The sequence below is a fragment of the Hemicordylus capensis genome, chromosome 3 (assembly GCF_027244095.1).
Source record: "Hemicordylus capensis ecotype Gifberg chromosome 3, rHemCap1.1.pri, whole genome shotgun sequence".
NCBI classification, from domain to species: Eukaryota; Metazoa; Chordata; class Lepidosauria; order Squamata; family Cordylidae; genus Hemicordylus; species Hemicordylus capensis.
The window spans coordinates 90315851-90331087 of NC_069659.1; the positions used below are offsets into that span (position 1 = coordinate 90315851).

General features: G+C 43.0%; 1 long non-coding RNA gene across 1 annotated transcript; it reads right to left on the reverse strand.

Moving 5' to 3' along the window:
- Positions 1-236: 236 nt before the first annotated feature.
- On the reverse strand, positions 237-14641 carry LOC128352050 (uncharacterized). Its single transcript, XR_008320186.1, has 3 exons — positions 14344-14641; positions 13436-13558; positions 237-3662 (listed from the first exon to the last, which is right to left on the reverse strand). It is a non-coding gene; the product is annotated as an uncharacterized LOC128352050 (long non-coding RNA).
- Positions 14642-15237: the final 596 nt, after the last annotated feature.

Genomic DNA, 15237 nt, shown 5'->3' on the forward strand with positions numbered 1-15237 from the left:
CCCTCACTTCCTTGCCACATAAGCCCTATTCACACATGATGTTCAACACTCAAACAATGAGTATACAGGTATAGATCTGTACACAAGTACATTTATTCACATGCCATGTTAAATGAGGGTACAGCAGTATACTTCCTACCTGTACCATGCATTTGAGGGACCTGAACACAGGTTCACTTTTTTAATGGACACAAATGTAGTCATTCACACAAAAACATATATTTATTATTTTATTTATTATTAGAAATTTTATACCGCCCTTCCAAAAGGCTCAGGGCAGTGTATAGATATCTGAACACACTTAAAACATAATGTCTGGAAAGGGCTATAGTGGGCAATATCACAAACCGCTACGAACTGATGTGAGGATTCACGTGCAAGGCCAGTATTTGCCAAAGTAGTCACCATGGTAATGCAGTGGAAATTGCCATTTTGCCCTCCATATAGATTGTCTATATCGCTCTGATTTTAGAGACAGATCTAATCTGCAACATAATTAGAGTGGCTCAATGCATCTACAGTCTGTGTGCAGTATACATACTTACAGATCTGTACACACATACTGTTATTCACATGTAATGTTCAGGGTATGTACAGTCTGTGTACACATGTACAGTTCTGAATGATCATTAATTTATTTGCACATAGAGTTTGATGTGCATCCAGTAGTACACTTCTTATCTGTACCCAGCATTGAGGGAGCCTGTACCCAGATTCACTTTTACAATAAATGTATGTGCAGCTATTCACACAAAAACATGGACCTATGTACAGACACCTGAATGCCCATACAACATAATGTCTGAATGAGGCTGTGTACCACAGCAGTCTTTGCTCCCCGCATGAAGAACTAAGGGCTACAGCAGAGGTTTCTGGTTTTTTCATATGGGAGACCAGAGTAACGGTTAATTGCTTGCTTGTGTTTCAATCTTTCCTTCTGGTGATACAGGCTCACTTTTTCTTTCTCTAGTGAGCTCTAAGGATTCTTTCTCATCCCTGCAGAACAGGCTTTAATATTCATGTTTCTGAGTCTTGTCCCAAGATGATGAAGTTTTGAAAGTAACCATTGCTAAACTAACAGGAAGGGTTGTTTTACCTGACAGGGTTTGGTTGCTGAGTGTTCCTTTCCTAAAATTATACGTTATAGCCCATTGTTTACTATGAGGAAATTGAAAGCAGTTCCTTTTCTCTTTCTTCTCTTATAGAGCTGTTGGCATTTTGTGGTGTTCATGAATATCATTCAAGAAGTATGAGTGCAGCCTCTATTTAATTAGACTAAAGGCAGTTATATTTTCCAGTTTTCGAGAAGTTGCTTGAAATCACTATGGATGTTGTGTATCCAAGGAGTTCTGCAGTTAGAAAGGCTACGCCCTGAGGTCTCAAACCAAACACACAGCATTGTGCCTCTAGCTATTACAGTACAAATGCAAATCACTTTCAGTGGTTCAAGTATTCCGCAGGAGATACTTTTCCTGGATATTTTAAGTCATATTGCTCATATCATATGCCCCAATTTGATTATTTCCATAACCTTTCTACATAATTACAAGTGTGCTTTGTGTCTTTGTCTTTTCTTTTTTGCAATTGTTTCACATGTCATGATGTGACTGTAATTATTAATGCTGCCAGTGTGGCTGGGAAGCTCTTCTGTAACTCTTGCTTAGGAGAATAAAGAGGATACACTAATTTCCTCAAAGAACTACCTTTGATCACACATTGTGTTAGAAATTCCCACTCCTATGCTCCAATAAGTTGGCACAGAACAATCAATAAAGGCACAGAATTCCACCAATCATAATCCAAGAGATTTATGACAAAACCATTAAGAGCAAATCATCATACACTGTTGTACTTAGGCATCCTTCTTATATCAGTATTAGAAATAAATGGTGTACTTTAATGAGCAACATATTAAAATTTCATGGACTTTCCATGTCTCTCTACTTCTTTGTTGCATTTGTATTCACTACAGATATTTTTTGTTTCATCTACATTTCTTTTTGAGTGTTTGGCATTAATTTAATTAGCATCCAGAGCATAAGTTTTTATAAGAATGTTTATATGGGATGTGTATATGGGTATTAATATACCCTCCCATTCTTAAGGTATTTTCCTATCAATAGAGACTAATAGAACTATGTACTCAAATCCCATGTGCTCAGTTTCTAGCACTATTAAGCACTTATATGGTCCCCATTACTCTGGTACTCAAAATGCCTTGCCTTTCACAGTTTAATGCTTTTCCCCCCTTGCAAGTCCTCTATGAAGTTCCATTATTCCATTTTTAATGATGGAAAATTAACACACAGCAACAATAAGTGCCTTCTATGAGCTAACCGGGAAAGTTTGTTGTGAGCACAGAGAATGGCCACTAAGTCTTTTGCATTCAAACGTAAAAGAGCTAGCTGAATCTTCCTTCCATAAGCCCACTGCGGTTGTCTTGCGCAAACTGGAACTGCACTACAATTAAACAATGGCAAGTAACTGATCGTTTCACATTGTTTTTGTTTCATTCTCTACCATATTGCTGGCAATAATCACGCCTGATGATTTTGTTGGAAGAGTTATAGGTTTTGCTTGTGACAGGCATTCATTGTTGAAGTCCATTAAATATTGGCACAAAAATCCCAAGACAGAATAGCATAATTCCATAAAGATCTGAAGAACAGTGAAAACTACTAAGGCCCTATCATGCCCCCTATGCAATCAACACTCAGTCCTCTGGGAATGCATTTTATTCTCCATGGGTACCATTTCCATACTCAGTACTCTCTGCCGTTGAAGGGTAAACAAAGCAAGAGGTGTTCTAAAGATGTAGGTTTTTCACAGAGTTCTGTTATTGGATTGCAGATGGTAAACGTTTGTCATTTAGCAAGCAAGGTTCAGATATAATAAAGGTTCAGATGTAATGAGAGGTGACATCACAATATCCACTGATTATTACCACTGTGTTTGGCACCTTTCAGCTATTACCATTGACAGCTAAATGTAACCTCTAAATATACCTGAGAAAACAGATGCCAAGGAGAAATAACATGAAATGGCCGTCATCCTTATGTCCTTGTATGTACTTCTAGAATCTTCTGCCTAGCCATTCTTAGAAACAGAATACAAGGTATATGGACCTTGGTCTGATCAAGCAAGGTAATTTTTATGTTTGTATAGTGTGAGGGAAGGGAAAACATCTATTGACATACTTTTTACATTAAGAAGTTTTCTATTTGCACAAATCAGTTGCTTTGAATCTGAAACCAAGCTGTTCTTTGAAGTCAATGAGTATTTTGTCTAAAGACAGAATAATTGTTGCAGGGCATGCCCCATAACATATTAAGAAATAACATAGTTGTTCTTTGTGACAAAGTGATGACCCAAGCTCAGCAATTATGCTCTGGCATCTCAGTATACAATGAAAAGAAAATAGCTCTTGAAATCTAGTGAAGCTGTAAAACTCATTATGTATGCTTGCCATGTACTAATAGTAACCATATTACTAATTTCATTAGCATCTTCATTATCCTGTATTAATTATTTTAGTTATCCCATTGAGAACCAATATCAAAACCTGACAACACCAATTCCCCAAATGCATCTTGTGGTTGCAGATTGTGGTTGTTGTTCAGCTAGTTGTTGCTTCTGACAATTGTAAAGTGATTCTACTGCATCTGTCCAGGAGGAGAAATGGCTACATTTATGAAGTCTTTCCAGAATGGAATGAAAACATATTTAAATTACAACAGAATATATATTTCAATTACAACAGATGTCTCACAGACTGCATCCACTTCTGTCCCTCAGTGCCAGCGCCACCCTCCTTGACTTCTAACAGTGGCAGCACCACTAGCTGCTTCCACTGATGATCAAAGTACATAGGTTGGGCATAAGAAGTCATTCAGATCTCCTGGTCTCAAACAATTGATTTCATCAATCAATCAATCAATCAATCAATCAATCAATCTTTATTATGGCCATAGACCAGCATCCAGTATAAAGGGTGATTACATATTAGAAATAGGAGTAGATAAAAAGTGTACAGGGTGATTACATATGGTATGGTACTTAATAATATTATGTAAGGTACATAATGATATTAAAAATATTAGTAATAATAAAAATAATAGAAAGTACACAAGAAGCATGAGGGCATAAAAGCCTGAAAAGGCATAAAAGGCATAAAAGTTCATAAATGGCATAAAAGAGCTGGGGGGAGCATAAAAATGGGTGTGAAAAGATTAAAAGACATGAAAAGACACAAATGCATAAAAGCCTAAGTAATAAAACTGGATAATAGCCAGACTATAAGAGGCAGTAAGAAAAAAGGAGGAGCATAAGTCTTTCTAGGAGGAGAGCTGGTCTTGTGACTTGTCCCCTTAACTAAGCAGGGTCTGCCCTGGTTGCATATGAATGGGAAACTTGATGTGAGATATTCCCCTTAGGGGATGTAGCCACCCTGGGAAGAGCAGAAGGTTTCAAGTTCCCTCCCTGGCATCTCTAAGATGGGGGAATCTCCATTTCCCATCATTCCCCCGGCAAAATGGCTGAAGGGAAGAATGATGCACATTGTATTCTAATAACATCTGAGGACTCAAGTTTGAGAACAGCCACATTAAAATTTTATTTTATTTATTTAAAACATATCTGTGCCTCCTCTCCAGCACAACATTATTCCAGGTGGTGTACATTACAACCAATAAAATACAATAAAAATCAACACAAATATACTTTAAATATGCTTTATTTTAAGACCCACTTGTGTCAATTGAAATAAATGTAACTTGGTAGTTAACTTTGACTGGTTTGTGCCCTTAACCTCTATTAATTTCCAAATGCTATTTGAACAAATTGCTTTCATTCAGCCATAAACAAGAGATTGTGAGATACAGATATTATGTCAGAGATCCAACATTTTTATTTAAAGCAGGGTGCTGTTTGTAATGTGGTATGACATGGAACTGGAGAAGGATGCCAGGCAACCCAGATAAGAAGGAATGTTGAGTAAGAGAATTTGGGTCAGATTGTGGAAGTTCTATTGTATGTGTCTTGCTTTTGGTCCTTCACCCAAACTGTTTTTGTGATGCAAACCCAAGACTAATAAAAGGGCTGAGACTCAGTGAGAAGAATGTTCTTTAAACTGGAAAGTTTTATATTGCTCCTGGGAATTGCTGCCTAGTTAAATATCTGAAGTCTTGTTTTTATTGAGTAATAAACAGTGGTCTGATTTGAGCTTGTGGTTACTTGGAGAACTGTTCCGTTTGGAAATCACGTGGCTGAGTGACTGGCATGGCTGACATATTTGGCACTTCAAACAACTCGAAGACAAATGGACAAGAAACAAGCATTTCTTACATCAGTGTAAGCCCAATTAATGTCAACATTAACCACAGAATTTATAGTTTGATTTGGACAAGTAGAACCAATCTTTTCCTGTGCCTTCTGGGTAAGTTCATTGGCTGGAAATGGTATGATTTATCATTTAGTATTCCTTGCATGATAAGTAATTGTGCACGTTATCCTCTAGCTACATGAGTCAAGCACAGAATATTGCAAGGAGTCCACAGTGGATTTTAACCTGACTAAGAGGGTTACTATGGCCTGTGGCTAAAAATTTTCTAAAGCTTCTCTTGCTTAGACTTGAGAAGATGGAATTTCAGTAAACTGACTGTGGCTAACATGATGTGCGGTGTTAACACTCCATAATACTGCACCCCAAGGCTGCTTGTAGACTGAGAACACAGCCCAACACTGTTAAGAATGGATGGCTGCAATAGCAGCACATCCACAATCTCTCCCATTCATAGTGGAAGACACTGCAGAAGCACTGCTAGTGCACTGCCAATTTGTAACATTCCAAGTCTGCAGCAACCCCAGGGTGCACTGTTACAGAGCTGTAATTCTGTGCATCAGAATATATAGTTAGCCACTATTATTGAAAGCCATCACAACTGATGGCATCTGGGTTTCAACTGGTGGAGCAAATAATATTGTCAAGAAGGGCATGAGGGTTGTGGTTTATTTCTTGAATCTACTGTTGTAAGTCAGGGATTTTCCCTCGTTCATCCCTTGGTTGGGTAATTTACACCAGGCACCAGTATCACATTTCCAAACAGAGCTTTATTAAAGTTTTTGCTAGCAATCAAAGCTCATTGTGTGCGGCCACGCCTTCTAGCAGGTTCTACGTCTCTTTTATATTGAGATATCCACACTTGTGCATTTCATACAAGCCAATACACCCCCTTTTAACTCAAAAGGTCCCAGATGACTTCTCTCATTTACACAGACATAATCAAACACTTTCAAGGCAAGGAACAGAATGTACCTGATACAAAAAGCGCCATCTATCTCGGCTAGCTTGCTGCTTATTCAGACTAAGAGCCGAGTCTCACAATCAGTGAGACCCGGTTTCAGGAGCTGAGCGGGGAGAGCAGGCTAAGGCCGCTCTCCCTGCAGACGATCTGGGTAGGAGCCCGGGGTGGCCAGATCGGCCGCCCACACGATTGCCGGCTCTGTGACAGAGCCGGTGGGGGCTGGGGGGGAGTGGTGGCCAATTGGCCCCCTGAAGCTCATGCATGCCCTGTGCGAGCGCACAGGGTATGCTAGCGAGACTCCCGGAGCTGGGAGGCGGCTTATCGCCTCCCCTCCGGGGGTCTCCTCATGAGTAGCCATGGCACGGATCCACGCCGCGGCTACTCACGATAGAAAAAATCGGGTTTGCAGAGCACTTGATCCGCAAACCCAGTTTTAGGGGAGGGATACTTGAGCGGGTTACCCACTCTAGAACCACCGGGCTCGCAGCCGAGCCCGGTGGTTCTCACAATTGCAGAAAATCGGGCTAGCAGAGGCTAGCCCGATTTTCTGCAATTGTGAGAATAGCCTCTAAGTCTTTTTGCTTCTTTTAGCACATTTTTACATATTTCCGCACAACAATCCCCCCTTCGAGCCCTTCAAACAATGTGTTTTAAGGACTCGCCTTCCCGATATTTGGTGTCCAGCCTGCATTCAACTTCTTGTATATCCTGGTGGGAAAATGTGACAATGCTAGGAACTGAGAGTGTAACATAGTCATCAGATTACAGCAACATTGAAAACAACAGCATCCCCCTAATACAAGGGATACAATCATTATAATAGTAACTTCTAGATTTCTGACCCAAGTGAAGTCTGGCAACCAAGACCAAAGGTTATCCCACCAACTCTTCTTATCCTCAGATAATTGTTTGGTAATGTTTTTTTATTCCTGCAATTTTCTTTCTATGGGGAATTTATTATCTGTGATGTTAAAACAGCACAATCCTTGAAAATGTTGAGAACTATTGTTGTTCTTTAACAGAAGATATTCAATGGCCACTGTTTTGTAACACGCCAGTTCTAACCTCGTACAATTCTTCCAGTAAAAGTGATATATCCTCAGAAGTACGGTTGACAGTCTGCTGCAAAAGACAGGCTAGTCCATTTACAAGTTGGTGCAAGCGAATAGTGGACCCAGGGATTCCTACCAGAGAGGAATCTAATGCAATATATTCATCAGGAGTTAATAAATCGGGGCATGTATGCGATAGTATCCTTATATTCCTCAGCCTTCAGATCCCTTTGAGCCCGGTGGGGCTGAGTGAGGGTCTGATTCAGGTACTCCTTTGAGGGTAGGGCTGCCAGAGATGTTAAGCATCTGAGGGCACATGGGCCCCCAAAGCTATTAGCAGGAATATAGGTATAGGCTAGGTTGCCACACAGTAGAATCCTAGAGGCAAAAACACATCTGTGCATCATGTTAGCCACTATAATTAAAAGACATCACATCTGATGGTGTCTGGGTTTCAACTGGTGGAGCAAAAAAATATTGTCAAGAAGGGCATGAGGGTTGTGGTTTATTTCTTGAATCTACATAAAAACTTGTTGGAGATTCAACTCCAGATGGCATCGATCTTTTGCACCAGTAACTCTAATTACCACTAGGGGCACTGGGAATAGAGATAGATCGTTAGGGTCTCCTCTTTCCTGTTTATCTCTGCCTCTATAACCCCTCTGTGGATAGAATGTACTCAAGAACTTCCTGGGAGTGACTTCCTTCTTCTTCTTTGCCAGAAATTTGCTTCTAGCTCTCTCTCTCTCTGAGCACCATGCTTCTATTGGTCTCTCTCTGACCACTTTGTAGCCAGCTGTTAGATATAGGTCTTTTCCTATCATCATGGACTTCTGAATAAAGTAGATAAGTTTAACCTTACTTGAATCTCCATACTTATCATTTACAAGCTGTTGCCCCTAAGACTCTGTTAACTTCTGCTGTAATGGGCGTGAGTTAGCTCCTGAAATACTCTGCTATATAAGTCATTGCTCCCAACAAAACTAATGTGGACAAACTATAAATTCAGTCTCAGTGACTTATAAAGGACAGCACTGTAGATAAAATTCAGCATGAGTGGTCAAGACAAAAGTCAGAACAGAGCCAGCTGCTATGAGGCCAATGCAGAGTTCCCTCTCCTTTGTATTTTAACACTAATGTGTTTGGAAGGGAATTTGTAGGGGAGAATCAGTGGGTGGGAGGGTGGGGTGCTTAACACTCCTCCACCTACTCCCTCCCAACTATATATATTTTCTACCTACTTGCATGAAGGACAGAAATAAACCGTCTGGAGGTGAAAGGCCTGGAAGCAGGGATTGAATAAACCATCTAGAGTAGAACAAGGTGGGACTTTTGCTCATGAACTACTGATGGAGAGGGGCCACTGGCTGGGTTACAACTCACTCTACCCAGTCCTTCTCCTGCCTCCCCAACTCACTGGGAAGCCATTTGTTCCCAGCCAGCGCTTCAAGCCAATGAGGCGAGTCTCACGATCAGTGAGACCCACTTTGTCCGGGTTTGCGGGGAGAGCAGGCTAAGTCCACTCTCACTGCAGATGATCAGGCAGACCTGCCTGGGTGACCGGAATGGCCACCCACACGACTGCCGGCTGTGTGATGGAGCCTGGAGGGGCTGGGGAGTTCAGGGGCTGCGCGGCCCCCGGAAGCTCCACTATGCCCTGCGCGAGTGTGCAGGGCATACTGGAGATACCCCCGAGCTGGGAGGCTGCTTTTCAGCCTTCGGCCGGGGGTCTACTCATGAGTAGCCATGGCATAGAGCCACACCGCAGCTACTCACGATCCCAAAAAACCGAGTCTGTGGAGCACTCGCTCCGCAAACCCGGTTTAAGGGGCGGGCTTCTTGAGCGGGTTACCCGCTCAGGAACCACCGAGCTCGCAGCCGAGCCTGGTGGTTCCCACAGTGGGACGAAATTGGGCTAGTGGAGGCTAGCCCAATTTCATCCCATCGTGTGAATAGTCTCAATGTCTGCTTCAAGCCAGACAAGTCCTCTCTAGGAGGGGAGGGAGAGAGAGAGAGAGAGAGAGAGGAATCGGGCTGCAGTTGGGAGAGCATGCAGTCCATACATGTGGACAAGCAGCAAGAAAGAAAAAAGCCACCATGGATTCTTTCTTTCTTATACTTCTGATCAGCAGCCAAAAGGCAAAAATCCTGGTTGGTGCTCTAAGCCTTCTACAAACCTTTAGTGCTCGAAAAAACCCACACATGTGCATCCTCTCCACCAAAGGAGCAGAGCAGGTGGTATTCTCCCTGCCAGACAGTGACAAGTACCCCTTGCGTAGTTCAGTGGTAATGTGCAGAGCAGCTGTGTGTGCATTAGGGCCAGGATTGGGGCACAACAGCTTGGGCCGTAACGCTGGATTCTGTGAGCCACTACTGGAGCACAGTGACTCTAAGCATCAGACTGTAAGACTCATACAAATAATCTGTTTTGGGTGCCCTGTGTGTAGTCTCCCATTTAAAGTTTTCCACCCTTGTCTGTTCTTCTGTAGAATGTACATTTATAGATGACAAAAGTTTCCTTTATAAAGTCAATCGACAGTATGAGGCTGTTCTCACGAGCAGCCAAGAGTGGTCTGAGGCAGCCAAGCCCGTTCTTGACTGCTCGTGAGAAGCAGCGAGAGGCAAGCGGCTGCCGTTGTCACCATAGCAAACCCTAACCTGCTGAGCCCTCCTTCACACTGAGATTAAGGGAACACTTGCTCTCGTAATCTCATTTCTTTGGTTATCTGCCAGCCTTGGCAGACTGCTGGGATCCCAGCCGGCATCAGGGGAATCCCCATAATGCCCACACACTCACATGGGGCATTATGGTAGTTCCGGGGGGGGGGGAGGCAGGGAAACGCTCCCAGTCCTCCCAACTCTCCATGCAGCCTGAGGAGGCAGCTGCATGTCTGGATGCGCAATCTTCACACCCAGACTCTATGAGCAGGTCGTCTGCGTGGGAGGTACACCTTTGAAGTCTTCCTCGCCTCACCCCTTTTGAGCCCTTTCTCCAGTCGTGAGAAAGAGCTCAGTGTTTGTTTTCTGAAGAATAAATAAATTTTGTCAAGTGAAAGTCACACTAGAAAACAACTTCCATTATCTGAATATAAACTATTCCAAAATCCCTTGTTATACCATAGTTGTTGACAAAAGCAACCCTAAGCCACATAGAACTGATCAAATGTTTAATGAGAAAACACCCCTTAGGAGTACTAAATGCAGAACATGACTCTGAAATATTTTTCTATTCTGCCGTCCATTGATCATGAAAATGTACCAAAAATAGTCATCTATTATTTGCATTTTTAAAATGTTCACATTTACACTAAGATCTTTGGCTGTTCTCAAGCTGTTGCAAAAAAAAAAAAAAGTTGCGAATAACTTCATTGAATTATGAAACTATTTCTTAGGCTGTTTGATGTCCAATTTGATCTCAGCCGAGTCTTAAACTCAGAATCACATACTTTATCTTCCATAATTATTTCATGACCGCAGAGATTCACTATCACTGCAACATGTTTGCAACAAGTTTGGGCAGTTTTCCTCAATGAAGTTCTTGAATTTCAAAAACATGTTCATTGGCCAAAATAACTCAGAAGCCTACCCACACTTCACCTGCATGTTTTGTAGGAATACCTGTTATAAGGTACTGGGGGGGGATTTAAAAAGAATAAGTATAAAGAATGCTTGCTTAGTTGTAGCGTAGATTACTTCTACCAGTAAAGGGAAATGGTATTACATAGGAACATAGGAAGCGGCCATATACTGAGTCAGACCATAGGTCCATCTAGCTCAGTATTGTCTACACAGACTGGCAGCAGCTTCTCCAAGGTTGCAGGCAGGAAGCCCTATCTTGGAGATGCCAGGGAAGGAACTTGGAACCTTCTGCTCTTCCCAGAGTGGCTTCATCCCCTAAGGGGAAGATCTTACAGTGCTCATGCATCTAGTCTCCCATTCATATTCAACCTGGGCAGACCCTGCTTAACTAAGGGGACAAGACATGCTTGCTACCACAAGACCAGCTCTCCTCCCCATAGTACATTCCAATTTTAATGTGCACTTTTGTGTGCCAATTGGAGTTATTTTAAAAGTAGAAAAGTGGGATAAAACTTAAAATAAATGGAGGCTGAAGTCCTACAGGAAATCTACAGAATGAATCTAGGAAAATATCAACGTTTTCTCTTCCATACATCTTTTATTTTTATTGCCTGCCACAGCATTTGTGCATTACTTTATTTAAAAAAAGAGTCCTACCAGCTCTTTGACCTTGGGGAGCAGTGCCAACCTCCCACAGACCCTTGCCTTGCTCCTCTGTAATGCCAGGTCTGTCCAAAATAAGTCAGAAACCACCCATGATTTGATTCTGGATGAAGGGGCAGACCTGGTATGTATTACAGAGACTTGGTTGGGGGAGGCTGGTGACCCAGTCTGGTCCCAGGTTCTCCCTCCAGGGTACTCTGTTGAAGAGCAGGTGTGGGGACATGGGTGGGGAGGTGGAATGGCTGTGGTCTATAAGAATAACGATCATGTCTACTGCCCTGGTGAGTTTACTGTTCCAATTCTCCACCAGGACATCAACAGGATCACCTGCAGAGCCAACACTAAATCCCTCCAAGGCTTCTTGGAACGCTACTGGATCCAATAACCGTCTCAGGTGGTCCATTCTAATGGGCCCCTCACCCTTGTGAAGGTGGTGTGTGACTATGAGTCCAGCCTTAACCAGATGGTGGTACGTCCATGATAACTGAGAAATAACCACCCTGTTCAGAGTGAAAGACCAGACCAAGTATGTGACCAGCAACATGTGTCAGTCTCAAGACCCTTTGGGATAGGCCCTTAGTTGTTATGGCCGCTATGAACTCCTAAGCTGCCCCAGACAGATTGGTCTCAAAGTGGACATTGAAGTCCCCCAGCACCACAAGCCTGGGGGGCTCCAATGCCAAACCCAAGAGCAAGTCTGTCCGCTCAGTTAGGGACTCCATTGGGCAGCGGGGCAATTGGTACACCAACAGATGTCCCAGTCTATCCCTGGTTCCCAAAACTTATGTACACACATTCAATATGGTCAGATGCTTCAATAGGGATTCTGGTCAGAGAGAGGTTCCTAAGCATCCTCTCTGACCCTCTTCAAAATTGGCCCCTTGGTATACAGAAGAACTATGGGGGCTGAAGCAGCAAGGTAGACGACTGGAGCACAAGTGAAGGAAAACTTGACTCGGATCTGACAGATTACGACACAGAGCACATTTGAAGATCTGTGTTCTGGCAATACGGGTGGCAAAGCAGCAATTATTTTCAGCCCATATTGCATGTGCAAGTTCACATCCAGCTGAGTTGTTCAGGGTTGTGAGAGAGCTAGTACGTACCCCTCCTTCCTTGAAGCAGAGCTTGGAACTATCTATTACCCGCTGTGATGTGTATAATGAGTTTTTCTGTGGATAAAATCTCTCATATTTGGGCCAACTTAGATTTAGACCCCACAATTACTGCAGTATCTGAATCAGAGGTTTCCAGCCACTCCTTTCATGTAGTCAGGCTGGATCAGTTCCAGTTTGTGACTCTTGAGGATGTGACCAAGCTTCTTGGAATAGTGCGGATGACCACCTGTTCTCTTGACCCTTGCCCAATATGGCTTATACCATCTGGTAGGGAAGCAGTTGTAGAAGGCCTAGTAGAGATCATAAATGCTTCTCTGAGGGAGAGCAGGATGCCTTCTTGCCTTAGAATGCAAGTATTAGATCTCTTTTGAAGAAGCCTGTGTTGGATCCCTCAGAATTAAGCAGCTATAGGCCTGTCTCCAACCTTCCATGGTTGGGCAAGATAATTGGGAGGGTGGTGGCCTCCCAACTCCAGACAGTCTTGGATGAAACTGATTACCTAGACCCATTTCAGACTGGCTTTAAGGCAGGCTATGGGGTGGAGACTGCCTTGGTCTGTCTGATGGATGATCTCCAATTGGGAATTGACAGAGGAAGTGTGACTCTATTGGTCCTATTGGACCTCTCAGTGGCTTTCAACACTATTGGCCATAGTATCCTTCTAGAGCATCTGAGGGGGTTGGAGGTGGGGGGCACTGCTTAGCAGTGATTCCACTCTTACCTCTCGGGCAGATTCCAGATGGTGCCCCTTGGGGACTGTTGTTCTTCAAAATCTGAACATTGGTATGGTATCCCTCAGGGCTCCGTATTGTCTCCAATTTTGTTTAACATCTACATGAAACCACTGGAAGAGATCATCAGGAGATTTGGTGAAGAGTGTTATCAGTATGCTGATGACACCCAAATCTTTTTCACCACGTCAACAGCATCAGGAGAGGGCATAACCTCCCTAAATGCCTGCCTGCAGGCAGTGATGGGCTGGATGAGAGATAACAAACTGAGATTGAATTCAGGTAAGAAGGAAGTATTCATTGTGTGGGCTGGAATTCAGGAGACAATTTTGATTTGCCTGTTCTGGATGGGGTCACATTTTCCCAGAATGAACAGGTATGCAGTCTGGGGGTTCTTCTGGACACAGACCTCTCCCTAGTGGAGAGGTTTGAGGCTCTAGGGGCTCAGAATCTGAGGGATGAGTTAGATCTCCCTGTGCTGGATGGGGTCACACTTTCCTGGAAGGAGCAGGTACGCAGCTTGGAAGTACTCCTGGATCCAGACCTCACCCTGCTATCTCAGGTGGAGGCCGTGGCCAGGAGTGCTTTTTATCAGCTTAGGCTGATTCAACAGCTGCACCCATTCCTTGAGGAGGATGACCTCAGGACAGTAGTGCACCAGCTGTTATCCTCCAGGCTTGACTACTGTAATGCACTCTACGTGGGGCTGCCTTTGTACATAGTTTGGAAACTTCAGATAGTTCAAAATGTGGTAGCCAGGCTGGTCTCTGGAGCAACTTGGAGAGACCATATTATTCCTGTTATGAAATAGCTGAACTGGCTGCTGATATGTTTCTGGACAAAATACAAAGTGCTGGTTATTACCTTTAAAGCCCTGAAAGGCTTAGGTCCAGGTTACCTTAGAGAGTGCCTTCTTCGGTCTGATCCCCACCGCACGCTAAGATCATCTAAGGAGGTCCGGCTCCAGTTGTCACCGGCTCGTCTAGTGGTGACTCAGAGGCGGGCCTTCTCTGTAGCCGCTCCTAGTCTGTGGAATGCACTCCCTGCAGAAATCCATAATTTGAATTCTTTATTGGCATTTAAGAGAGCCCTAAATACCTACTTGTTTAGCCTAAAATAATGTCCGAGGTTGAGGCAGTGGCCAGAGGTGCCTTTTATTAGCTTTGGCTGATACGCCAGCTGTATCAGTTTCTTGAGATAAATGATCTCCTTTATCACAGTGGCCTCAGCCACCCTGCCCATTAAAATCATCATGAGAGGTTTGTCTGCAGTTGCCACCAGCTCAGGGATGGGCCTTCTCCATTGCTGTCCCAACACTTTGGAATGTGCTCCCTGCTGAAATAAGAGCCTCCCCATCTCTGACAACTTTTTAAAAGGCACTGAAGACACATTTATTTACTCAGGCTTTAAATGAGATAATGTTTTAATAGTTTGATGGTTTTTAATAGTTTTAACTTGATTTTAAATTTTAAATTCATGTATGTTTTAACCTTTTTACTTGTTTTTATTGTTTTGTTGTAAACTGCCCAGAGACTTGCATTTTGGGCAGGATACAAATATGTTAAATAAATAAAATAAAAACAATGGTTCACATGTCCCACTGCATCCTGCTGATCGAAGAGCTAGGTGAGTGCTCTCCTTCTGTTCTTCTCTGAGTCCGATGGACAATGCTTGCAACTGTCCCATACTCTTTGGTCCCAGATTAGGGCCTCTAAAGCTGCTATTTACCTTTTTAAAAAACAGACACGGATGCCAAAATGACATATCACATCTAATTTGGCCTTAAAGAACC